Source organism: Suricata suricatta, chromosome 12 (genome assembly GCF_006229205.1).
Source record: "Suricata suricatta isolate VVHF042 chromosome 12, meerkat_22Aug2017_6uvM2_HiC, whole genome shotgun sequence".
Taxonomy (NCBI): domain Eukaryota; kingdom Metazoa; phylum Chordata; class Mammalia; order Carnivora; family Herpestidae; genus Suricata; species Suricata suricatta.
The window spans coordinates 27,404,408-27,430,968 of record NC_043711.1 but is presented as its reverse complement, the minus strand read 5'-3'; the positions used below and the strand labels follow the sequence as shown (position 1 = coordinate 27,430,968).

The 26,561-nt window shown below is 37.5% G+C and overlaps 1 protein-coding gene and 1 long non-coding RNA gene across 6 annotated transcripts in view; one reads left to right on the top strand and one right to left on the bottom strand.

Annotated features, from left to right (window-relative positions):
* The window catches only part of FHIT (fragile histidine triad diadenosine triphosphatase), a 1,373,604-nt gene that overhangs the window by 657,550 nt on the left and 689,493 nt on the right, over positions 1–26,561 (top strand). The window lies entirely within an intron of this gene.
* Positions 5,386–10,640, bottom strand: LOC115274328. Its single transcript, XR_003901182.1, has 2 exons — positions 10,556–10,640; positions 5,386–5,543 (listed from the first exon to the last, which is right to left on the bottom strand). It is a non-coding gene; the product is annotated as an uncharacterized LOC115274328 (long non-coding RNA).

Genomic DNA, 26,561 nt, shown 5'->3' with positions numbered 1-26,561 from the left:
ATGGCATCTGGAAGGCTTTCGCTTGAATTGTTCAAATTTTGTGTTTGTAAATCTTTTTAACTCAAATAAGATACTGTGGCTGTCTATAACAAGTTACCAGGAAATGTTAAATATATTGAAATCTGTCTCCTTGGATCATATTAGTTTGTCATCCCTTGTAAAGGGTGATGAGAAATGGTTTCTCAGGGACCAGCCTATTTCCCAGAATGGCTTGTTCATAGGTAAGTGAGTCTGTTTTCTGCCCGCTAATTCCACAAGTTGGCTTGTTAGGACCTCTGGCTCAAAGAGTCTAGTTCACTTTAATTCCTTTTCATTTCAGTAGGTGTTGAATGTTACCTGCTGTGTGTCAAGTCCTGTGCTAACTGCTAGGGATGATGTTTACAAAAAAAAAAAAAAAGCCACTAATTGTACAGTACTTTCTAGGGGCCAGTTAGTACTTTATTTATATTAACTCTTCAAAAAAAAAAAAAAACCCCAAACAAACCCTTTTTTGGTTGTTCCCATCTTGCAAATAAGGGACTAGATGGAGAGCAGAATGTAGTACTTTCAGAATACTATTTTTTTTGCCTTTTTTTTTTTTTTTAACATAGTTTAGTTGTGATTTGTACTGTTTAGGGGTCACTTCTCTAGGAGACGTGTCCATATGATCCATGGCTTCCCTTACGGCATCCAAGGAACTCAAGCTACTCTTGACATGTTGGGTTGACATTTTTTGAACATGTAAATGAGCTCTGTCCACTAGTACTTTCTGGGATGATGAATAAGTCTTATAGATCTGCTTCATCCAATCCAGTGGCCACAGGGGGCTCCTGAGTACTTGAGATGTGGCTAGTGTGACTGAGGAATGGAATTTTTAACTTTATTTTATTTGTTTGAATAGCAACAGATCCTAGTGGCTATTGTGTTAACCAGTGAAGCTGCAGATCAGTCTTCACACCATTGCTTTCACTGACTTGTTCCAGACCTGCTTGGGGTCCTTCTTGCCAAGGCTCCAGCCAGCTGACCTACTGAGTGGATCATCAAATAAAGCTCTTGATAGGTGACGATTATAGCTTTGAAAGAGCTTTCTTTTTGTCTATAGGATTTTAACTCAAGAATGTTGGAATAAAAATGTGCATGGACTCACACCTTTAAAGACCATATATACTGCATGCTAGAACAGGAGTCAGCAAACTTTTTTTTATAAAGGAGCATATAGTTAATATTTTCTGGGCTACACAGTCTTGGTTACAATTATTCAACTGTGTTGCAGTATGAAAGCTGCCATAAACAATAGGTAAATGAATGAGTATTGCTGTATTCCAGTAAAATTTTATTTGCAAACACAGGTGTCAGGCTGGTTTGGCCCTTGGGCCATATTGTTGCAGACCTCACATTAGATACATTGTTGTCTATTGTGAATGAGTATGTTCATTTATTGTGTAATAATTATTTGGTTTTGATCATTTGCCTGGCCCTGGATATATGAACATGAATAGATTAAGAATCCTAATTTTATTCTTGTGTACAGAGGTTGACAATAGAAGATGAAACCCATAGCCATAAATCCAGCAATCATAAACAACATTAGTTTATATTATAAATGAAATAGAACAGACTACCCAGACAGCAGGTCAGGGAAGGCTCTTCTTTGGAAGTGATGTGTGATCTAGCAACTAACAAGAGGACAGGAGCTCTATGAAGAAGAGTGATGGAGAATTCCAGATGGAGGGAAACAAGAACAAAAACCCTGGGGCAGAAACGAGTTGAATACTCGAGAATGTTTCAAAAACACAAAGAGAGCCTGTGAGAATGAAGCCTGGTGAGGAAGAAGGAAAATCCTGGGAGCTTGGAAACAAATTAATGGAGTCTTTAGTGACTTGATTTTAGGGCATTGAGAGGTCTTTGGTGAAATGTAAAGAAGGAAGTTGACCTGTACCTGGGTTCTTTTCCCTGGTGTTGCTTAGTGTCCCCACGTCATACCTTGCTGTATTAATCATCTATCTTCAAGGCTCAGAATGAGCCCATGAATGGGGCTTGTTCATCTATATTAGTCATGTCTCATTGTTTTCCAGAAGTTATTTATAGATTCTTCAAAGCAAGTGCTAGCAAGCGTTTCTTGATTGATGTTATAGTTCAGATCTGTCATGCGTTGCTTTGTTTTTTTTTTTGTTTTGTTTTGTTTTATTGTGCTTTGTTCTTACCTTCAAAATCAATTTTAAGGCATCGCCGCATATTGCAGATGCCTGTGTTATATGAAAGTTCTTGGGATATTTTGATTGTCACGAACCTCTATTTGCAAAGTAAGTTTCCAGCCACAACCAATTAGGAAGACACTTAGACAATCTTGGGGATTTTTTCTTGAATTGAAACCATTTTTGTAAAGTTGAGCTTAAACTTTGTGAAAAAATGAGGTATTAAAGTTCTTTGAAGCAGATTTGTAGTGCATAGATCCTAGACTGTAAAATGGTACTTGCTGGTTTCATTTGGAGAAATAATTAAGGGGCATGATATTGTTTAACTGTTGGTTCAACTTTGCCTCGTGCAGTGGAATACAAATATTTGACCTTCTTGACAAAGACAGATGGATTGAAGCTACATACCATGATATCATTAGGTTGTTGAATAACATCATTATTCATGATTATAAGGAATTATTCAGGTGAAATGGCAAACCTAATAGAAAGCTATTATTTGTGCAGTGAGTATAGTTTTACTGTCCTTGTCATTCCAACCCCGTCGTCAAATTGAAGATAAGATATATGTATTTATTTTACCACAAAGAATCATTAACAGTGTAATTTAAACAAATGGAGCCAATTATAATTAGTAATTGAGTAAATCAGATCATAAAGCATAATTCCAGAAAGAAGTTACATCCTGCAAATCTAAAAAATGAACATCTTTTGGTCATTTATGGGGTTGTTTCATATTTATTAATTCACTTCTAATTAAGTAAAATTCGTATAACAATTAAAATATATGCAACATTATATTTCCAGAGAAGATTCTAGAGTTGCCTTAAGCTTAAAGCAGTATTTTTGCTGACCCTCCAGGTGTGCACGAACCGTAGCCTGGAGCCAAATCCCATCCCCTGTTTCTGTCACTAAAGTTTTCTTGGAACAGAGCCACACTTCCTTTATGAGTGTTGGTGGCTGCTTCTGTACCGCAGTGCCGAGTTGAGTAGTTATGACAGAGACCATATGGCCCACAGAGCCTGAAACATTTACTATCTGGTCCTTTACAGAAAATGTTTGCCAACCCTTGCACTAAGAAACTACATGAAAAAATAAAACTGTGCTGATCTCAAAGCAGTTTCAAGGAACTCCCTAGAATTCCTAAGTTGGAGAGAAATTCACATCAGGATCCATCTAGTTAAGGAAGTATGGTGGCCGGTGTCATGATGGTCCACCTATTAAACCATCAACTTCTTCAGAAAAATGACTGGAATCATTACAGTCTGCTGTAAAAAGGGAAGGACTAAATTAGCTCTCTCTGGTATGGTTTTAGAATATTCTTGCTTGCAACTGTGATAGAATAGATAAATCCCAAGTTCCCCCACCCCCTTACTTACATAGCCCTGTATAGAACAAACACCAGGAAAAAAAATGTGCGAATAAAATTTGATCATGAGTGTGAGAATTTTTTCCAAAAATACATATCCAGAAATACACCAATGAAACAACTATGTAAACCCCATCAAATGTAGAAATTGCCTATTTGTTGAATTATTAATTTTTTTAATTTGAAAGATAGTTCAAATATAAAAATGTACAGGGAATAATGTGCTGCACAGATTTTTTAAGTTAACATATTTGCATATGTGCTTCAGCTCTTTTTTTATTTTTTTCAAGTAAAAAGTTATAGATACACCCCGTGTCCCTAACTCTCTTCTGCTGCTTCTCTCTCTTTAGAGCTGAGTTTTTCAATCCTGATGCCAGATAATTCTTGCTTGTGGAGAGCTGTCCTGCGCACTACAGGATATTTAGCTGCAGTTCTGACCTCTGCCTACTAGATGTGGTAGCACACCCTTTCCTACTTGTGACAGTTAAAATATCTCCACATGTTGCCTAACATGCTTGGCAGGCAAAATTATCCCCTTCTGAGACTTACTGCTTTAGAAGTATCTACTAACCTGATGCTGGTATGTTTCCTAACCTGCTGAGGTTTGTGGTTTCTTATGTGCGTCTGTGTCTCTACAAAGCAAAGAACATAGTTTGTTTAATGTTCTTATAGACCATCCACTTCTGTACATCTTTAATTTCTTTCATTCAGCATTGTTTTTGAGATATAGTCATTATTGTTTCAATTGTCATTTCCCTCAGTTTTTCATTTGTTTTCTGGAGGTCCATTTTCTCGTTCACCTATGTTGATGCTTTGACTCTGTTTCTCATTGGGTCATTTTTTACTAATTTATTTTTAAAATATTTTCTAGGTTCAATTTCTTTGTAATTATATGAATTTCAAAATATATTCTGAACTTCGGTTTGGTTCTTTAGTAGGGGTGTGTGTACATCTTTTGATAATAAAAAAATTTAACTGTAGTTAAATTTAATTATATTTTTATTTATGATCCATGCATTTGGATTTAGTTCAAGGAATTTTTCCCAACCCTGAGGTCATAGCAGTATTTTCCCATGATTTTTATCTAAATTTTTTTCTTTTTCTATAAATGCCTTGATATGATCTAGATATGTTTGTATGTGGTATGAATTATGAACTCACTTTTCCTTATATGAATAGCCAGTGTTCCAGTCTATTCTTTCTTGACATATATGTGTGGGTCCCCTTCTTGCTTGTCCAAGTTCAGTTATTTTGAGTTTCAGTTAGCTAGTGCTAGCTCCAAGTACTCTGATTAAAAAGGGTATCTTTATGTCTGGAAGGGTGAGTCATTCCTAACTTTTCATCTTTTTATTGCTAATCTTTGCTCTTGACTCTTTCAAGTGATTTTTTTCCTCCACATTTTAAAGTTGTATGGAAAGACCCATTGAGATTTTTTAAAGGAATGGCATTAAAGAAGTACATTAATGTAGGGAAATTTGACATATTGGTGATACTGAGTTTCCCCAGCCATGAAGACAATGTAGATCTCCATATTTTTAGGTTTTATTTCATGCTTTTGTGGAATATAATTCTGATGTCAATAATGGGTTGAATTTTTAATTAAAATGGGTATTTGTCATTGGCTTTTTAGTTTAGAAAAATCAGAACATGGAAATTTATATTTATTTATTGCATGAAAAATAGACACAAAGCCTCAAACAGTTTTTAGAATAATTTTGGAATAAGAAAAGTGGGGGGAAAATGAGAAATGAAGAACTTGGCTATTTCTTCTTTCCCAGTATTTTTACTTAAATGTATTTGAACCCATATGCTAAGTGAAAAAGCCAGGCACTAAAGACCACATATTTTATGATTGTATTTCTATAAACCATCCAGGACAGGCACATTTATGGAGGTAGGAAGGAGATGAAATCGTTTCCCTGGGCTGGTGATAGAGGTGGAATGGCCGCTGGTACAGGGTCCTGGGTTTCCTTATCAGATGATGAAAACATTCTTGAAACCTAGTGAAGGTGACACAACATCATGAATGTACTAGATAACATTGGATTTTACACTTCAGAAAGGTTAAGTTGATTAATTTTATCATAGTTAAGCATTTGTCTACTTCTAGGATGTCTGGGTGGCTCAGTTGGTTAATCATCTGACTCTTGATTTTGGCTCAGGTCATGATCTCATTTCAAGCCCTACATCAGGCTCCATGCCCACAATGAGGAGCCTGCTTTGATCGATCTCTCCCCCCCACCCCCACCCCTGTCCATCTCTCACTTGGGTACAATCTCTCTCTCAAAATAAACTAGTTCCTCTGACCTTTTCCAAATAAACAATGCAGATTATGTCTGAATTATAATGAGAGTCTTAACCAAAATGACCCTTACTTTTTCTTTTTTTCCTTAAAGACATGAGTGTTTAGCTTTTGGTCACTCAGGAGAACCTAAATTCATGTTTCATCCAGCTTTCCATTATGCTCCTAAATAAGACTCAAATAATTTACTTATGGAAGGCTTTTTTTAAATCCCTGTTCTAAATATTTAGAATTTTAGACACCATCATATTCCTGCTTATACTGTTTGAAGTTCAATATTTATGAGTTTTGTCAAAATAAAAGTAGGGACTTTTTCTTGCTACCCATATTTTAAAATATCATTTTGGAAATGGTAATAAAATAGAGCATTAAACCAAAAATTAGTATGATGTTGAAGGTGTGATCTAATTAAGATGCAAATGTAAGCACACGTCTTTAAAATTGACATTGAAGCTTAATACTCCCCAATAGTGGAACTATTGCTTGTTGATAATTTGACTTGACAGGTTCTCTTCATAAGTTCATTGCTTTAACCTCACAGTATAAGCATATATTGGCTTGTCTGATAAGATGAGAAAAATTTAGGCAGATTCAAGAAGCTTAAAATGAAATCGAATGAGTCATGATCTTCATGGATATATGCATATCCTACTTATTAGAGAAGTTTGGAAAATTCCTACCATCTATAGATGTATGTATCATTGAAAGTCAGTATTTAAAATCTAAAATTCATACCTTAGGTGCTTTTTATCCTTATTTCAAAATTCCACGTTATTCCATTTACCTAAAAAGACCTCTCTTTCCTCCACTCCTCTAAATTCCAAATGGCTTTGAGGAAGGCTGTTTTGTGTAAATGAGATTGGAAAGGGAACAGAAGGAGGTTTTAAAGTACCTGAACATGTAGTAAAACTGAAGGAAAACTTTTGTGTTCTAATGTAGACATTAAAGCAAATATTACTGTAATGGAACAGTTAGTATTGTTTCTCCTTTAAAAAATTTTAAGGAAATCAGAAATGATAAAGATGAAATTCATAATATACCCCAAATATCCCAGTGTATACGTCAAGGCTTTCTTATCTCGAATAGCCAATGGTTATAAAATGAAATGCTTTTAAATCCATGGCTAAAGATGATTAAAATATCATACAGAACCAAAGCATTCCAGCTGTAGATGTTCATTAAATTGACCATTAATAACTTGTGATAAAAAGGAATATTACTGCATTCATAAATTTTGTATGCAGATTTTATTAAGCTGGCTTGTTATAGGAGTTCATTGTCTGACATCTTCTGGCTGTGGCTGAAGATAATAGTGTTTCCTATGCTTTTTCTGTAATCTGAGAATTCTGACAGACTGTTTCTAGCTAGTTATGTTTTTGTTCTGGTTGGCATTTCTTTCGGCCAGTATACAATTAGAAAATATAATTATAGCTTTGGGTTTGAAACATTATAAGGTTGGTTGTGTCAGCATTTCTATTATAATCTTGCTTTCTGTAGGGCTTCTAGTTGAGAGAGGAGAGGGGAGTGTATAGGGAGAGGCAATAAATTGGGTGTCAATTTGGCTGACTCTATTTCATTTCATTAATGAATTATTTCCATTTCTTTCTTGGAAGGTAAATTCACTCTACTTGTTGCTTAATTTTAAGATCATATTTCAGTAGGCTATTGTTTACCTTTCAGATATGAGCTGATTTTTTAAAAAATGTTTGTTTATTTTGAGAGAGATCTCAGGAGCTTGAGTAGAGGAGGGACGGAGAAAGAGACCCAGAATCCAAAGCAAGCTATCGGCTCTAAGCTTTCAGCGCAGAGCCTGATGAAGGACTTGAACCCAAGAACCACGAGATCATGACTTAAACCCACTAAGCCACCCAGATACCCCTTTGAGTTGATTTAATATGTCTTTTAACGTGTTTCTAGTGAACAACTCGACACCATTTGCTTTTGTCCACTTACTGTTGACCCACCAGATTACTTTCCACTTAGAAATCATTAGGGAATTCTGAGTTTGGAAATGTAAGGAAAGTTTGCATGCAAGGTGTACTTTTCAGGTTAGCAGATCTAGCTTACTGCTTTTTAGCATCTCTTCTTTTCCTTTGCAATTATCTTTTATTTTCAGAGGTTGAGGCTAATGTAGTACAGGAGTCAAAGCATGGACCTTGGGACAAGAATGCCTTGGCCAGAGGCCTGAAATCGCTACTTGTGCAGGTTACTTAATTTCTTGGTAACTGTAGCCTCACCTATAAAATAGTGTAATGATAATATCTGCCTTATTGGGTTGTTTTGAGAAGTAGTTAAATCGTGTGAAGAGCTTAGAGCAAAACGAGTGCTCAGGAAATGCTAGCTGTTGTTAATACCCATATTAAGAAGAGGTGAAGCTTGAATCACATTTTTCATTTTTCCTTGTGTAATCAAGTGAGACATGATTGAAATCACTGCCTGAATTCCTCCCATGTTCAAGTCTGTTGAGAATGAGAGGTTTTGAATATTCTGGGCTTGAGTATTCGTGGTTTTGATCTTGGGAAAATAATTCAGCTAGGTCTCAGTTTCTATTTTTCTATAATGGTGATAATTATGGTAAATCAGTGATGGGTTGTTAGGAATAAATGTTACTTTTTATTTGAAAATTACACATGTGGCACACAGTTTGAGTTCAGTAGTTACTGCCTCACGTCATGGTACCTACATCACATTTTTATTACCTGTTTGAAGTGAAGTATTTTGGGGGTGGGTGCAGTAGTGGTGTCTCATGTAACAACTTGCTCCCTTTAACTACTAGACATGAAATTAGTCACTTACCATTTTGGGGGGACTTTATACATACAACCAAGTAAGACTGACTAAACCCATATCAGTGTTCACAAAAGCATTATGATTGATCATCTTAGCCTGTGATGACCTAATTGCTAGTAGAATATTGTCCTTTGCGTTGATTTATTTCAGAGTTTGAGAACATGGCCATATCTTTATCTTTTGAAATTCATTGCCCACTTTTGGTCAAAAGTAAATTTACTCTATGTGAACCCTGGAAGGGTTACTTTCCACACCTTATTTAAACTTGAAGAGCAATGGGGCCCTATATATATGTATATATGTGTGTGTATATATATATATGTGTACATATACATGTGTATATATATGTATGTGTGTGTATATATGTATGTGTGTATATATATACACACACACACACACACACATATATATACACACACACACACACACACACACACACACACACATATGGGAGGGGAGGGAGGGAGGGAGACGGGAGGGAACCTGCTCAGAGTAATAAAAACTCCAGATGATTTCAGTTTGATGTTCCCTGTTTTGTGCCTGGGAAATTTGAAGTAGATGGAATTGTCATATGTTGTGGCTGTCTGTGATCATGGCCATCTTTTGGTGATGAAAATAAACAAAGGCCCTTTTTTCCAACGATGGAAAAGAAATTAGGATAAGCTAATGAAAATTAGTCAGAAAGCCTCACAGATTAGCATGCTGACTGCTTCCCCTTTGCAATAATAGTTTAAAAGCCCGTTATGTAATTTAGATGTGCACAGAATCTTTATCTGAAATGAGCAGATGTTCTGGTCAGTATCTAGCAGTAGAATGGTAGAAGCAGGTGTGAGTGATTAGTGAGTGGGCACAGGTGGCTTTAGTTAATGTATGTGAGGTCAGTGCTACATCTTGTCTGGGCCAAAAGGGTATAAGCTAGATTCAAGAACACTCCAATTTGATCATAGTCTTGGTGTCCTTGTTTAATTCAGTGTGTTTTTTAAACTCAAACACTGATAAAGAGAGTTTAACTAATGCCCCATTAAATTGGACAGCTTTGGAAGCCAGGGTTTTGATTGCTTTCTAAGAAATGGAAAGTACTACAACACACTTCTAATGAGATCATATGTGTGTTTCTATGCTTTCTAAGGGTAATTTGCTACCTAACTCAGTGGTATCTTGAGTTTGATTTTTCAGATTTTCGAGTTGGGACCCATACCTCTGAAAAAAAAGAAGTGTACATGGATGGAAAGCATTGTGTTAGAATTCTGTACCTATTTTGGAGAGAAATGATTAATAATGATACTTATGGAAGATAATAAGATTATTTTTTTCTAACTAGTGTTATTTGTTGTATATTCTGCATCGTGACATGTTTATTGCTTTTTCCTAACACCTCTCAGCACTGTTCTTGCCTTCTCTCAGAAATCCCAAGCCATTTAACATCATTTAGTCTGACCCTTGATCCACCATGGAAATCCTCTGTGTAGCAGGAAGTGTGGGATATGTGAGTTAAGACAAAGAGACTACTGAAGGTAGATTATACTTAATTTGTAGTCCCACAAACTATTCAGGAAATCTTTATAGTTTCATGTTTAACCTAGAAAGTTGACGTATAGTTTCTATCTTGATTTTACTTCTTGTTCTTCTTCTTCCTTTTTTTTTTTTTTTAGATATTTTGGTCTTTTGAACTTGAATGAGAGAGTTAAATATTGTTCAATATTTGTGACCAATAAAACAACCATTATATATGGAATAGTAATGCTTGTTGAATTGGAGAAAGTAAATTGGAAAAGCTTTTGTCTAGAATGTATACACATTAGCTATTTGCTACATTTTCAAAAAAAACTTTTGAGAAGTCCCAGATAAACTGTTCTTTCCTGTTTATATAAAACTTACATGATACTTAAGTGTTGTATACCATATTGTTGAGAGATTTACCTGAATGTGGGACTTGGACTTGCTTATCTAGATAGTCCTAAATGACACAGGGATGCTTAGATTCTGTTAGGTCATAAATGCTGATGTGGCCATCGTTGTTATTAAAATATGAACATGTTTCTGTTGTATGTAGGTGTTGCCCTGACTTCTCTGGAATGTTCTCTACCCTGTTGTTCTAGCTGCCCTGGGTCATACACTAGACTTTCCTGGGATTCCAGCAATCACAGACTTAACACCCTGTTCCACAGAGGGCCTCTACAACCCCGATCTCCCAACATCGCAAGCTTCTAGATGTGCCCTACCTTTTAATAAACGTTACCTCTGGATGGTCCTACAATGAAAGTTGAATAAATATATATGGTTACTTGGAATCAGATACAAGGGGAAAGTATCATCAAACCTTGCTATAAGGTTTCCTAAACTGTGCAAGTGAATGAAAACCAATAACAGCCAAACATAGTCCGAGGGCTAGGACACAGTTGCCATGCCTATAATGAGGATATAGTATGTTGACAGACTGAGCATCTCAAAGATAATCTTGTAGTTTAATCATTGGAACTAAGTGATTGTTCAGCAAGCCCACCCCCAACCTCTACCATTGCTTTGGTTTCGTGATGACTTAGGCAAGCTTTATATTAAATGAACCTCACACTCATCTTTAAGCTTTGAATAGCTCCAGGCGTCTTGTGTGAGTTTTCTTGCTAGGCTTCCTTTTCTTCACAGAGTGTTGGCATCTGGATTATAGAATGTTGGCTCCACAGAGGGTCTTGTAAATATATGAATAAAGAACCTCTAATCACTTGCTATTTTGAACAGGCACTTAGAATGTCCATTTAAATATACTTTGCTTTGACTGGAGAAATAGATTTTTTGGGTAGTGAACTTTTTTACCTGATTATATCTTTGGGATAATGGAAAAAGGGAGATGGGAAGAGGGGTCAAGATTGCAGTGTAAGTGGCTTGGCATTAAGACTTTATTGTCTCTGAGTTGTCAGCAAGGAGTTAAACTCAGGACTCACTACTTTGTACTATAAAATGTGATGATGAAGTGTTCAGACTTTACGATCGGTTTCCTTGTCTCCATTAGCAGGTTTGAGATAGCCACACATCACAGGAAACCCTAGGTGTGAAATAATTGAGAAATGAATTAAAAATAGAATACCTGTAGCCTATAGAAGTATGTAACTATAGTTATTAATCGCTACACTTCAGATCTGCCTTGTCTTCCAAACCCTCTCTAAGGAATGTGATGTGGGAGGTGAGCAACACTCAGATTCTTCACTGTTGTTTTTTTACATGAATCCCCTACTTGCAGAGTATTTCACCTTTTATGTTTCTGACTTTGAGTAGCAATTAAACTTAAAAAAATGTAATTATGAAATTGCAACAGATAATGAGTCATTTTTTCATTCTGCTTTAAGTAGCTTCTGAAACCTGTTCAGAATGTTCTTCCTGCTATTGCCTTCCTTCATGGAGCTCTCACATTTGTGTCCCCAAGGAATGGGCAGGGTGTCAGTGATAGGAAGCTGGATGGTTTGACTTATCTCATTTAGTCCCTTACTCAGCCCCTGACTAGCTGTGTGTCCTTATTCAAGTCATCAAACCTTCCCAGGGTGTGTCATGAAGATTCAGTGAAGTAGAATTGGAAGAGATTGGTTAAGGATCTGGCACACAAGTCCTTAGCAAATATTTATCCATGTATTGTATAGTGGGTTTTATGGTGACCCAATTTGCTTATGATGCAGTTATTTGGTTAGCAATGATTTGTCTCTAGCAGGTCCCTTCTAGTGTTTCTGGAAGCTGACAGTCAAAACCTGAACTTTTGTGAGCTGTCTGAAAGAGCAGCAGAAGAGTGATTTCGATTAACGCACATTTAAATCAACTTTTTTGAGAAGTTGTGGTACCTTGTCATTGTTAACTTTTGAAGTCCTTGTGTTTTACTAGAATTGTATGTGTGATACATACAGAAATATTTAAGTTGAAATTCTACGATGATGGTGAGTTGCTTCCAAATGAGACTGGGGAGTACATTAGGGGAAGACTGTCCATGGCACAAGGTTGGGCAGGATGTGGTCATTTTTGCAAAGTGGTAGGTCTGTTAGGATTGATGTTACTGGTCTATTTCTGTATATATTTGAAGGCAACCATAATAAACATAAAATAAATAAAACTAGGTAAAAGGACCTTGAAACCCAGTCATTATCACTAGTTATGGTGAACATACTTATTACAAGCTCTGGATCAACTATCATCAGGTAACCAAGATGCATATCTTGGCTGATGGGTGATAGGGGTAGAGAGTGTGCGATAAATGACCAAAAGGCTCCCGTTTGTATGTTGACCCAAAGTATATGATTCAGTCCAAATTTATTGGTGAAAGGCTGTCCATTGGAAGAAACATGTGTGCTATCAGATATATATATATATTTTTTGGAGAAGTGTTTTGGTTTGTTTATTGAAAGCCCATCTTTGAAGCCTAAAAGGGTTTATATTTGAAGTTGTTAGGATTTACTAGCATCCAGAATATTACTTTAAATAATTAATGGAGGAAACATCAGAGCCTGCCCCTCTCTGACCTATAGATCTTTAGTCATCACTGAAAGAACTGATGGTGTACAGAGCCTTTTTTGCCTAACCTGTCCGGCCCCTTTGGAGGCCGGCTAAATTTGCTGATGGATTCTAAACTAACTGGTGTTTGATGTTAGGCAGCTTTGGGGGAATTGTTGAAGGGATTGGAGTTATTTGTAGTGCACAGAAATATATGCTTTTTATGATCAGCTCTAACTCTTTGAGACCATCTATTTCATGATTAGATTATGCTTTGTAAAATCTAAATTGCATCTGACATATAGCTTGATCTTTCTTCCTCTAATTACAAAACAAAATAAAGTTTCCTATTGGAAATTCCAGCTTTAAGTCATCTACTTTTTAGTTTTGATTTTATACCGTCTCATTTTAAGTATTCTGTAAATATTGTGTACCTTCTACCATATTTGAGCAATTGCACCTTTTTCAGTTCCCATTAGAGTTGACAGCATATATTTGTAGAGATACCCATCATAATGAGAACACTCTCTCATGGGTTTGCAAAAACATGTCTTCTGCTGTGCTCCTTCATGCTGGTCAACAAAGTCTTAGACAAATGACAAATAATAGGAAAACTGTCCTTGAAAGACTTGTATCTTCAGCTTGGAGACAGACTTCTCTTTTTCTTTCCCTGTGATCTCACTGCCATTGCTGATTATAGTTTGGGTCTGTATATGAAAAGGTAAAATATATGTGAGTCCCTCATTTTTTGTTTTTCAGAGAATTTCAAGGCCTTTCATTTTAGGGACTTAACTATTTCAAATAGTTACTTCTCCCTTGCCTCCATGTCCCACTACCCCATCCTGCTATAGATTTTCATTGCCTCCTGACCACTGCATTAGTAAATAAATACATTTTGGATCAGTTAGTTTTATGTTCTCTAGGACCCTCAGGCTTTGTATCTGAATAAAAATATTGGCAAATGCTTTCGGGCACTGTTGCATAGCACTATAACTTTGATGTCAGTTAAGGGACAAAGTCATATTTCCTTTCTTCCTTTGAGAATCAATAATGTGGTCATACTTGCAGAGACAGGCATGTCTGAACCATGGGCAGGCAGTACATTATTTTCAAATCTCTTTTCTCCCAAAGGTCCTTCAAGTGTAGTCCTCTTTGACAGTTTCATCATGAGTGTTCTACAATCTTGTTGTCCTGGGCAACCTTAGAAAAGTTCCATGGAAAACAACATAATTAATATAGTACCTTTTACTGGGTCCTATCTGCTATTCCCAAAACAATAGTTACATTACATTTTATTTCGGTGGCACACTCCATGGCATGTGGCTTGGTTTTGATATATGGTGTGATTATATTCTGTGTCATTGGGAATTTCAAGTATGTCTTATGAATAATTTCTCTATAACTTCAATATACTGTTTTATTTACTAATGTAAAAAAGTTTGAATGTTATGTGTAAAGTATTTTGCAGGATAAGTGAAGGGACTTGGAACATAGTAGGGAGATAAGTCTATATGTAATACCTTTTATTTGCCTTACATGTAATCGCTTAGGGCCTGGTATATAAACAGTGGTGGTTTTAATGGCATTCTGGCCAATGCTGCCACTTCTGTATCTACGATCATCATCATGATCATTTTTCTAAGGTTTTTACCAGATCTCATTCTATTGTTTATAGAGTGTGATTTCTTTGCTAAAAGAAGTACTGAGAATGGAGATAATCATGGTTACATGTCATGGTTTGGAGGTGAGGGCTTCATATAAAAGCATAAAATTTTCAAAAATGAAGTTCATTCTAATCTGCTTGACTCCCTTACTCTTGAATTTGTTGACTAAGATTATTCTCTGATACACTGTCAAAGATGGGACCCAGGCCATTAAACCTAATTATCGTGAATGACATTGGCTCTGCCTTCATCCTGTCTGGGGTCGGTTCCTGGTTCCCATTCTTGGTAGCTGTGTAAACTTCACTTTCCATCTCATTTCTTCGTCTCTAAATGGGGATCTTAAGATAAATGCTTATTGGAAGAATGAAATTTGATAATAAAATAAGTGGCTCACCCAGGGCCGGGCAGGTCATAAGCAGTCAGTACATAAGAGCCATAATTTTTATTGTTGCTTTAATTGTTGTTACTATTATTTGTTGCTGTTGTTATTTCTAAAACGAGGACCAAAGTGCTACCTGTTATCTGACCAAGAACCTCTGTCCTTCTGTGTGTTGTGCACTTTCTGCTTTCTGACGTGAGTGTACAGAACTCAAAACCAGCCAGGATAAGTCACCTTCATTCATAGCATCAATAGGATAGAAGGATGTTGTGTTTTACTCTTGTTAGAGAAGTTTGGATGAAATCATTGTAGGTTTTAGACTGCTCATTAAATCCAACTGTGAGCCACCTGCCCACCGAGATAAAAATAATTAGTATGTCCTCTCCTTGATTCCTAAAACATACAAGTTTATATTCTACATGTGTTTATATTTACATGGCTGTATTGATGATTATAGATAAAAACTTTAGTCTTTGGCATGGAATCTACATATCAGAATAATAATGTAGGATTCTTCGCAGTAGTTCTAGATTGCAAAATATTTATGAAATATTTTAACAATGGTACTGCCCTCATTGAGCTATGCAGAGACCTCTAGTAGCTACTACATAATGCAGTTAGTGTGATAGCTGGCAAGTGTAGTATACGTCAGTATGAATAAGCTAACAGTATCAAAGATTTAATAGAAGACCCAACTCCCTTAGAAACTGAAAGATGAACATGAACACTCAAATTCCCTCTCTGCATCTCCTTGTAAAGCAAAGGAGTGGATAATAGGAAAGGAGTGGAATATTTGCCAGTTCTCTTAGTCTTCATTTTGTGGACCAGCCATTTTTTTCTGATATTCGTTGTATTTGGGATTGCATATGAAACATTCTAATCAATGAAATTGCATTCAAAAAACAAAAAAAAAGCAAAAAAACCAGTAAAATCCTCAAAGAGGTAAAATTATTTTTCCCCCTCTCCATGGGTTAATGACAGACTTTCTTTTAACCTTCTTCATAGTTCTTATTTTTATAGGAAAAAGGAAGGTGATTGTTTGAAATTCATATCATGATTGTTTCCTTAAAAGCACTGAACTGTGTAGGTATAGCTTTGTTTTGGGTAAAGTTAATCTTTACCTGTGTTCCTGGAAAACAGCAATAGATACAGGAATCTACTACTCTTGTGTTCAGGAAAAAGGCTTGCAAAAAACCACTGTGGCTCATATGGCTTATGTATGACAAATGGGGGCCCCTCCCTCTTGGGTACCTATGGCTAGAGTACCAGACACAGACTCCTCCTACATTCTCTTCCTTTGCCTTTGCCTAAAATGTTTGTACCCTCTGTCCAAAGACTTGCTGTCTTGAATAAATGACCAAACTGTAGCCAAGATTCTCTCCTCCCAGGCACAAGAATTCTGCCTTATCCTTGACCATTGGAAGGCAGAACAGCCCCTGAGAAAAGGCTGACCACAGGGACCCTCTTTACCTGGTCAGCTGTCCAGTCAGGCTGCTTGCTTATCCCATTATTTGTGGTTTTGTTGGCCCTTCCCTAGAAAAGAAAATTCCTTTCTGCCTGACCTTGGAGACAAGCACGCTCTTCCTACTGCTGTAATCTTCCGGTTAAAACCGTCCTCCTCTCCTTATTATGATCATCTTTTCAAATAGTCTCTCTCTACCTAAACCTGGGTTTGTTTATACTTGACACTTACATGTATTCCCTCCATCACCTTTAACTTTTGCCTGATTTAGTGTTTAAAGCATCGTCACACTAGCAAGAGTAGGACTTCCTGTGTTCCAGGGTCTACATACGTATGGTATTTTTGACACATCAGCTCTATTTCTCAGTCCCCTATGAGGGGAAGATTTTCATTTATATTTTACCCCCAGCAACAATCATGTTCAGGTACGTTACATAACTTTTCAAATGGTGCCATACCCCCTAAAGGTGAGGCTTGGACTTTGAAGACTACTGTAATTGACCTCATGGCTCTGTTTTTGTTTGTTTGTTTGTTTTTGTTTTTTGTTTTTTACTACTCCTGCCGCCGTGAACTCCTTGAGGTCATGGTTTCTACCACGAACAGTGATGACAGCAACAACTGTGTTGTTGAAAGAACTGCATGCTAGCTCCTGTGCTTAGTGCTTGGGGTGTAGGTTCCTATGGAATGCTGACCACAGAGCAGGGAGGTTGATGCCATTAATATTGCCATTTTGTGTACACTTAGAGGAACATGAGGTTTGGGCAGATTAACTGTTGGGGACAAGGCCATGAAGTTGGGATCTAAGTGGGTATGTAAATGATCACAAAACCGGTACCTTTCACTTTGCCCTTATTTACTGACCACATGGGTTGCTAGATACAGCCCAACCAGTTCCTCCATTGTGTGCTGGAATTCTGAGCACACCCTTGCTTCTCCAACTCCTCAGCCCATGGCTGCTTTGCTAGTGGGGTTTTCTGGTGAGGCTGTAGCTTTGATTTCAAAGCAATAGCCACCATGTTAAGTCTGTTCTCTCTTGGTGTTGTTTAATGTTTGTTGGTTTTGCATGTAAATAAATGATTAGGAAAACAATGCTTTTCAGACTCTAAGGCATATGTCATTTTAGCCAAGAGGGGGTATACTTGGGTAACTGTGTTACTTAACCTTCCGTGATTTTTGGTTTCTTCATCTGTTCAATGGATGTCACAAAATACCTAATTGACAGAGATGTTATCACGTTTGAAAAGATAACACAGAGCCCCTGGCCCAGTGCCTGGCACACAGGGTAGATTCCTGCTCAGTTGCTGCTGCTATTACTACTATTATTTCCCTTTTCTCCCTAAGTGATTGGTTTATATCAAAGGAGTATTGTGTCTTTGTCTGATATGAGTCAAGTTCTCGAGGTGGGAAGTGGCAGATAATTTAGCTCCTTGTAACAGTCAAGTCTGTGTTTGCTATTTAAATAATGCTATTTAGGGGTGCCTGGGTGGTTCAGTTGGTTGAGCGTCCGGCGGCTTTGGCTCAGGTTATGATCTCAAGGTTTGTGGGTTTGAGCCCCGCGTCGGGCTCTGTGCTGACAGCTCAGAGCCTGGAGCCTGCTTTGGATTCTGTGTCTCCCTCTCTCTCTGACCCTCCCCTGCTCGTGCTGCCTCTCTCTGTCTCAAATAAAAAAAACATCAAAAAAAATTTTAAATAATGTGTTTAAAAAGAGCTGCATTTTGTTGGGAGTGTGAAACGGAGCCTCTTGTGCCTTCCTCGCACTGTTTTGGAGGTGTAGTTCATGACTTTCTTATCTAATCATTAATAAATGCAAAACTTGTAATATAAAAATGAATATTGTGGAATTTCCACAGAATGCTCTAAAATTATTCATAATATTGGTCTATAAACATGACTGGTGTTTTTATTATGTATGAGCATGACAGAATCCCTTTGGAGCTTGATCTGTCCTTGGTTGCTATATTCCATTGATCAGATTCTGAGGCTTACTTTTTCATTAATTCTGAGTTTTTCAAAATTATCACATGAACACATGTTCATTTTTACCTGGATAAAAAAATAAGCTTAATGAAAATTATTTAGGCTTCCTCTACCAGAAGAAAGTCTTGCCTTTGGTGTTGGTATGGTCAGGATTGACCCTCTCTGCCCTCTGTCAGCCTTATCTACGTCCTCTCTCTTGATTGCTCGGTAGGTAGACAGGGTGCATGTCCAGACTGTGTCACTGCCAGGGTTAGGGGAAGAATGCATCGGAATTTATGAAGGTGCGTTTTTCCTGTTCTGAGTATAAGGTTCCATAACTATCTCCTGAAATACTGTGTCTCCCTCTGATAGGGCTCCAGTGTTGTTATGTACAGTTCTCTGTGAGGTTAGCTCTCACACACATATGCCTCCAATTCAGCATTTCCAGAGAGCGTTCTTTCTCACCAAACCTCTCCATCTTCCACTTGTTGGCTCAGGTCATGGTCTTCCCACTGTCACATTTTGTAAGCCTTGAAATATCCTTCTCCACATTCTGTTCATTCTCTCACACGAATGTCTCTCATACCCCTCTTCTATTTCTGCTTCTGGATCCCAAACTCCGAACTGTCACCGTCTCTCTCTTCCCAGAGTATTTTAACGGATTCTTAATTGATCTCCCCACCTCCAGCTCCCCTCAGCCCGTTAGTTAATCTTGGAACAGTGCTTGTATAAATGAAGGGCTTTAATTACTGTTGGATATCAATTGAATTTTACCAAAGAAACTGGCTGGCTGTATGGGGATGGTTTTTTTTTTTTTTTAAGCATTGGTGCTTATCTTATGACCAGCACCTTGAGAGTCAAGAAAGTACCACTTTCAAGTGTATTTACCTGTTTGTTAAATTTCCTTTGCATCACTTACTGTAACACACTTTAGTGTGCAGTTAACATAGCAGCTTTAGCTTTTTCAGTTTCTCTTTTAAAGAAAAGGGTCAACTTTGGAACATGCATCTCATTAGTATTAAAAGTACTCAGTGTCTGTAAAATGAATATAATAAAAGAAATTTCTATAATATAAGACCAACGGAGATAAATGTGGAGTTGTCAGAAAACTTAAATGAATAATAGTATTTGAGGCATTTGTTTTTCTTGCTATTTGAGATCAGATAATTACTGGTATTTAAAATTTTTCCCCTAACTTCTTTTTTCATGTCTTGAGGACTGGGGGCTTTTGGACTCATCAGGCATTTTCCTGTCCTGTCAGAAGTTTCTTGAGGGGTGATCAGCATTTTTCTGTTTCCTCTGAGAAAACAAGGAACATACAGTTGAAAGGCAGCAAGGACTAGACTGCTTTTAAAGCAGAGCATTTACAAAACTTTGCAGCCAGGAAAGAGCCTGGTTTGAAGAAATAAATGGCCTAAGAAGTAACTGTTTAAAAGAGGAAGTCTTAGGATTACATCTTGGCATAAAATTTGGTTAGTAAGTTAATAAACATAGGATTAGTCCCAGATTATCCCCTTTATTTAAAACACGACTCAGGACAGGGCAAGATTTGATGGCATGGACTTAACCTGAGGCTTTAAAGTCAGGTCAGGAATGCTGGGGAGGGGGGCCTGGCTCGCTCAGTGGGTGGAGCATAGGACTCTTGCTCTAACGGGCGGAGGGACCTGTAAACATCTCTTTGTTCTCTTTGGGTGATGCCTTTTTGAGCAAGAGAAGACAGGATCCTTTAGTGCTCAGTTCTGCCATAGTGTTGCATATTAAATAGGTAGTTTTACCTCTGTTGTCTTCTATATTTTCAAAGGATTTAAGGGGAAATTAGAATGTCTGGTGACACACTCACACTTTGTAGATAAAGGGGTCATGATATGTTCTCCCACAAGAGAAGCTTCTGACACTTCTCTTTGCAACAGTCTCCCTGGTAAGGATATGGGTCCAATGCAACATGGATTTATTTTCTTAGGTAAAGTTAATGCTGATTTGTGGAGGGGGGGGGGCAACCAGTCACTCTCCTTTATTATGCTAGATACTGTGCTAAATATTTAAACTTACCATAAGAGTGTAAGGTAGGTATTGTTACCTAGAGAGAGAGAGGGCTCAAAGCCAGAGCCTTGGCAGAGTCCAGCCCCTTTGGATTAAAGCCATGTCCATAACCACGGCTGTCCCTCTGGACCTGCTTTAACCTTTCCTGTGTGGATGGCTTGGCAAGATCATGACTACTAGGATTCAGAATTTTACCCATTCCCCCCCCTAATAAATGTTAGATTTAGTAGAAGTTTTCTACTCTCTTCAGTAAGGGAAGAATAGAGGAAAAGATTAGGGGAGGGGAGAACAAAGGAGTGGTATTTAAACATTATCAATACTTGTAGGGCAAGTAGCTGTGATTGAACAACTGAATTTCACAAAAATCTTGTCTGTGGTCAGGTTTCCATGGTTGTCCTTATGTGATTAAATCCTCATAAATGTGATTAAATCCATATATACCAAAATAAGAAAAATTAGTCTCTCTTCTGAGAAATAAGTACAGATACAACATTTTCTGTCAATTTGCAGAATTGTTTTTGAATAGAACTTGATTCTCAAGAGATCAGAAAAACAGAATTTTTCTTCTTCTCAACATTTACATGAAATAACACCTAAATACTTCCAAGTGTGAACAAATGTCCCATGGTATTCAATAATGTGATATGCTATCTGTCTCCTTCTATCACCTATACATGAAGAGAAGATTTTGAAGAAAATAGCATCATTTTTGAAGGTTTCTGTTCTCAAAGTTGCTCTTGCATGCTGAAGTCTGCGAAGTTGATGTATTGTCCTCAATGACGACCGTGGGGAGACGCTAGAGCAGCTTCTACCAAGGCACGGCGCTCAGGCGGCCAGTCCATGGCAGGGTGACTGAATGCTTTTACTTCTTTTTCAATCACAACTGAGTCAGCGAGAGGATTTAGAGATGTGCTCTTGGCACACAGATGTTGCAAGTTTGTCCATGGCAGACGGGGCACTTTCTGTAATGTGGTCCTTTGCTCTAGGCCTTTGATTCCAAGGACTGCCTCAGCAAACAGGGCATCCTAGCCCGGTCCCGACCCTGATGGAGGGGTGAATCTTACCCTGCATGTGTGTTCCACTGCCATTCAAACGGGTTTTTCAGATTTTCATTTTTAAACTGTACATTTCCTTTATTAAATTACTTAGAATCTTAGGTAGAAACTCCCTTTATCCAGCAGATTCCACTGGAGGCCCTTTAGTTGGGGCAGAACATGGCTTGTTTGGGGCCTCCCATTCTTAGCCTACTTCTGACCACTTTTGAAGACCTTTGCCTTAAAATAATGGCCCTTTTTCTAAGACTGGCAAGAGACTGACTTTGAATGCTTAACAGTCAAACATGAAGGTAACGTGCAGAAGGAAAAACCCTCCAACCTTTTTACCCCAAGTGGGGAATACAGCTGGCCCTTGACCAACATGGCTTTGAACTATGCATGTCCAATTATACATGTTTTGTTTTTTAAGATTTTGTTTTTAAGTAATCTCTACACCCAACATGGGATTTGAACTCACAACCTCGAGATCAGGAGTCACATGCTCTATAGACTGAGCCAACCAGGCACTGCTACACACAAAATTGTTTTTCAGTAAACTCATTACAGAACTGTAAATGTAATTTCTGTTATGATTTTCTTAACAGTTTTTCTTTTTCTTTATTGTAAGAATATAGTATATTATACATGCATAAAATAAGTCCTAATTGACTGTTCGTGTTCAGGGTAAGGCTTCTAGTCCATACGTTTCTGGGGAGTCAAAAATTATAACGGGTTTTTTACTACCCTGGGGGGTCGAGGGGTACTGACCTAATCCTCATGTTGTTCAAGGGTTCAACTATAATATGAAGAGATCCTGTCCTGTACAGGTGAACAGTTCTTAGAGTGTTAGAAGGTTCCACTGTGACATTTTGAAGGCCACAGTATCACTGCCTCCTTTCATTTTAAAGAAAGAAATTGTTAAATATGAAGAGAAGAAAGTTGCAGTGCTTATTAGTTTTATTTCATTTAGCTGAATCACTCAGTATGGTAATGTCTCCCGGGGCTGCTCAAGAGTCTTTCAATGTATATTTATATATATTTGTATCAATAGAAGAGAGATCCCAAGAGGCAAGTTTAAGAATGTTGCATAACACAGTTCAAGTCCTGAGTTTCTACCCGTCGAAGATTAGAATGGTAGACTTGGATTTTTTGGCAAATTTTTTTTAAAAGGAAAATCATGATTAAGGCTTTCTCTTTAGTAACATATGTACTATCAGATCGTTTGAAATAATCAGACCTTTTTTGGTGATGCCAGAAATAAAGATCTCATTTTTCAGTTTGAAAAAAAAATTATTTGATCACACCATGCAATGGAGAATTATTGTAGTTCTTTTTCTTAACATTAGAGAATTTTTTAAAAGAAAAGTTTTCTGTGCCAGGGCTGTTCTATGTATTCTTTTTTTGTTATTTTTTAAACTTAATTAAAAAATACATTTTCTTTAAATAGAGTCCTAAGTTTGTGACTGATGACTAAGGAAACCTTAAATGCATGTCTACTTAAATTAATTCACTACTTCCAACATGAATTTTCTTCTGAACAAGCAATGAAAAAATATTTAGATTATATAGGCCATCTGGCTTTAAAATGTGAAGACTTTTCTTTAAGCCTGCTTCTATTTTAGTGTGACTATAGGATCAGAATTCCAATGAATCCAAAACGGAAAATTGACAATTCAAACTTTAATGCTTTGGGGATTGTAAATCACAGCACATATGGGATGATACATGTTTTGGGAGAAATGGATCCTCCTGGCCCACATGTAAAATTAAAGCTGTCTCTATTCTGTATTTATTGAATGTAGTTATTTTACCAAGATGGATCTGAATAAACAGTTTCTAGATTTTTAATCTTATCAGTGGGATAATTAAAAACTGTAAAAATGTCTTTTTGTCAAGTTATCATGCAATATGAATGCTCAATAATGTTCTTCACTTGTAAGTTTGCTCAGAAAAAGAAATGGCTCTCCTGGTTTTCTCATGGTTCATTTTTTACAGTCTAATAAATAACAAGAAAGGGTCTTATTATCCCTGGAAGGAAGCTTTGAATCCTGTGGTTAGCCCAAAAACATGGGGCTTCTTTTCTTATAGACCTCGTATCTGACAAAGACAAGCTTTTTGGATAAAGATCTTTATAATTACTGTAGCCAAGACACTTTGCTTGATTTTAATATTTCTCAAAATGTGTACTGATGAAGTGTATCCCCCAAAGGCTAAGTAGAAAAGTTGAAGCCAAGTTCAATTGGTGTATCTCTTGAAAGACTTCTCAGCGTTCAGATATTTTAATATGTGAATATGCATCGTGAATCTATGAAAAAGCGGGTGTGGAGAGGACAGTGGTAGGAAGTGATTTCCAGACTATTTGACTCTAGAATATTTTGTGGGATCTCATGTTACTGATTGTGGCTCAGGACGACTTATTTGTACTTGGGTGCATGGATTCATTCTCCAGTCTTAGCCCAGGACATTTGAACATTTCTGAAACAGGGGTGCAGTTTACAATCTTCACATCCTCCTTTTCCTTCTTTAATTCCAAGAAAACTATTAGTGAATTGATGGTGCTTTTGAATTAAGTAAATTATTAAGTAATGCAGCTTTTAATTCTCACTGAGCCATGATGTTCAGCCCAATCTACAGGAAGTATGGTATTAAGTGTTAAGAATTGAATGAGAGGAAAAAGACTACTCTGTTTGGTGGACAATTTGTTGACTATGATAGGGGCTTTGTTTTCTAGAATTTCTTGAATCCAGTTAAAAAAACAAGCACTCATCCTTTGGGATGGTTTAACATAGTTCTGACCCACTGTTAAGTGCTTTCGGTATACATGCCTATGGTAGGTGGTATTCATCCCATTTTAAAAGTGAGGAAAACTGAGACCCAGAGAGGTTAATTCCTATGAATGAGTAGATTGACCTACCCTGCTGGGTACCCTACCCTACCCTGTGGGAGAATGAGAGTTTAATCCCAGGCAGTCTGGCTCTCCCAACCTATGCCTTGTTTAATTGAGCATTGCTATTTATTCTTTTCAGCTGAACATTGTTATAGTTTTGCACTGTGCCATGTGCCTGTGAGTCCTTGAACTTGCTCAGGACTCGAACCACCTCAGGGGCTCTTGGAAACTAGAGATTCCTGGGCCAAAGCCCCAAGAGATAATTACTCACTAGCTCTGCAATGAGACTTGGGAAGTTGTTTTTAAACTTTTTTTTAAATATAGAAAAAGTTTAAGTGATTTTTGATTGAGCTGGATCTGAACATTGACTGATAACACATAATATGTACTTTTCTTTCCACCGAAGATTAAGATGTAATCAAATGCAACATCGTCCCCAAACCTAATTTGAGCATAAGTAAATGTTGTATGACCCTGAAGGCCCCCATTGTATCTCACAGATCATCAGGATGCTGATTTCCTGCATCCATTATTGGCACCTGGAGGTGGCAGTCAGGTGTGTTGAGGAAGCAGATATGCATACATCCACTGGGTGCCTTTGCTTGAAAGGTATGAGGGTCCCTCATGCCTCCCGATCCGTATAGTCATCTTACTGCATTAAAAAACTTCTTTAAGAATAACCTCAATGTAAACTGTCACAGATGACTATGAGTAAGATGGCAACACACCTGACCTTTCAATCTTCAGCTCTGATGGCAGTAAAAAAAAGGGAGCCCCTATAATCTGCCTGCAAATAGCAGCAGCTTCCTTGATCTGGTCTAATCAAAGGAACAAGCCCATAGGGGTTTTAAAGGATTCCATGCTGCTGCCACTGCCTCCATTAATTTAATTGCTACATGCAGTGAATTATGGGCAAGTTGAGTTAAACACTGAAATCTTTGGGGCAAGAGATTAAATAGGCTAGTTCTTTAATTAGTGTTGTCTCTAAGAAGGGACGTAGTGTTCCCCACAGTGTGCGACTTTGCAACACTGATAGTTACGTCTAAAGTCGTCATGGAAGGGAAGTAGCAAGTCGGGTCTGGTCGTGGGAGATGGGCAGGGGTGTGTGTGACAGAACAGGTGTAAAGTAAATGCTCTTGAACTTGAACGAAGACTGGGACCCTCCCTCATTTGAGGTACCCAGAAACTGTGCAATGTTCCTTTTTCTCCTGGGCTATATGATAAGTAAAAAAGGTACACCTTTTCAAATATTTATACTTATTAATATTTCAATGCAACTCTCTGTATTTTATGTTGTATAAATCCAGCTATAAGCCAACATTATCCAGGCCTCTGATCAAATGTCAATTAATTGAGTCTGGTGGTCATTTATAGGCCAACTTGTTCCATTAGTCCAGCTCACTGGCAGGGTCTTCATGCACACACATGGACTGCACATCTTTTGGATGAACTGACTAGTTAATTAATCACTTCATTATAGGAGTCCAGCCACTGCTTGACTCAGTTTACCCAATTGTTAATGGTATTTAATTTAAACTGCATTTGGTAAGCAGGTTTGTCTAATAGTGGATTTTGATTCTTTAAAATAAAACAATTATTTTTTCCTCTCTGTGAATTTCCTTTTTCTGATGCCAGTCTGATCCTAGCCCATTTTTTCCCCATTGGCAAACATTTATCAAGATACGTTTTCCTCCAGTTGAGCATGTGGCTGTCACAGGTCAAACAGAGCAGCCATTTGCTGGATTCCTCCTTTGCTGAAGTTAATCATTTGTTTTAGTTATTTCTGTCAGGTTGCATCCATTGGAGAGAAGGGCATGTGGTACAGGATATTGCTCCCGTCCTCATTAGAGGACGCTTAGGAATCCTCATAATATCCATAAAAGTTATTAGTAATGGGGCAGACATCTATTAAATGCCTACTGTGTGCCCAGCACTGTGCTAAACAAACTCTTAGCTCATTTTAATTAATGAGCTTACGGAACCCTGCACTCATCTGCAGTTGGCTCAGTTGTGGGTTCTAGAGACTTGCATGTAGGT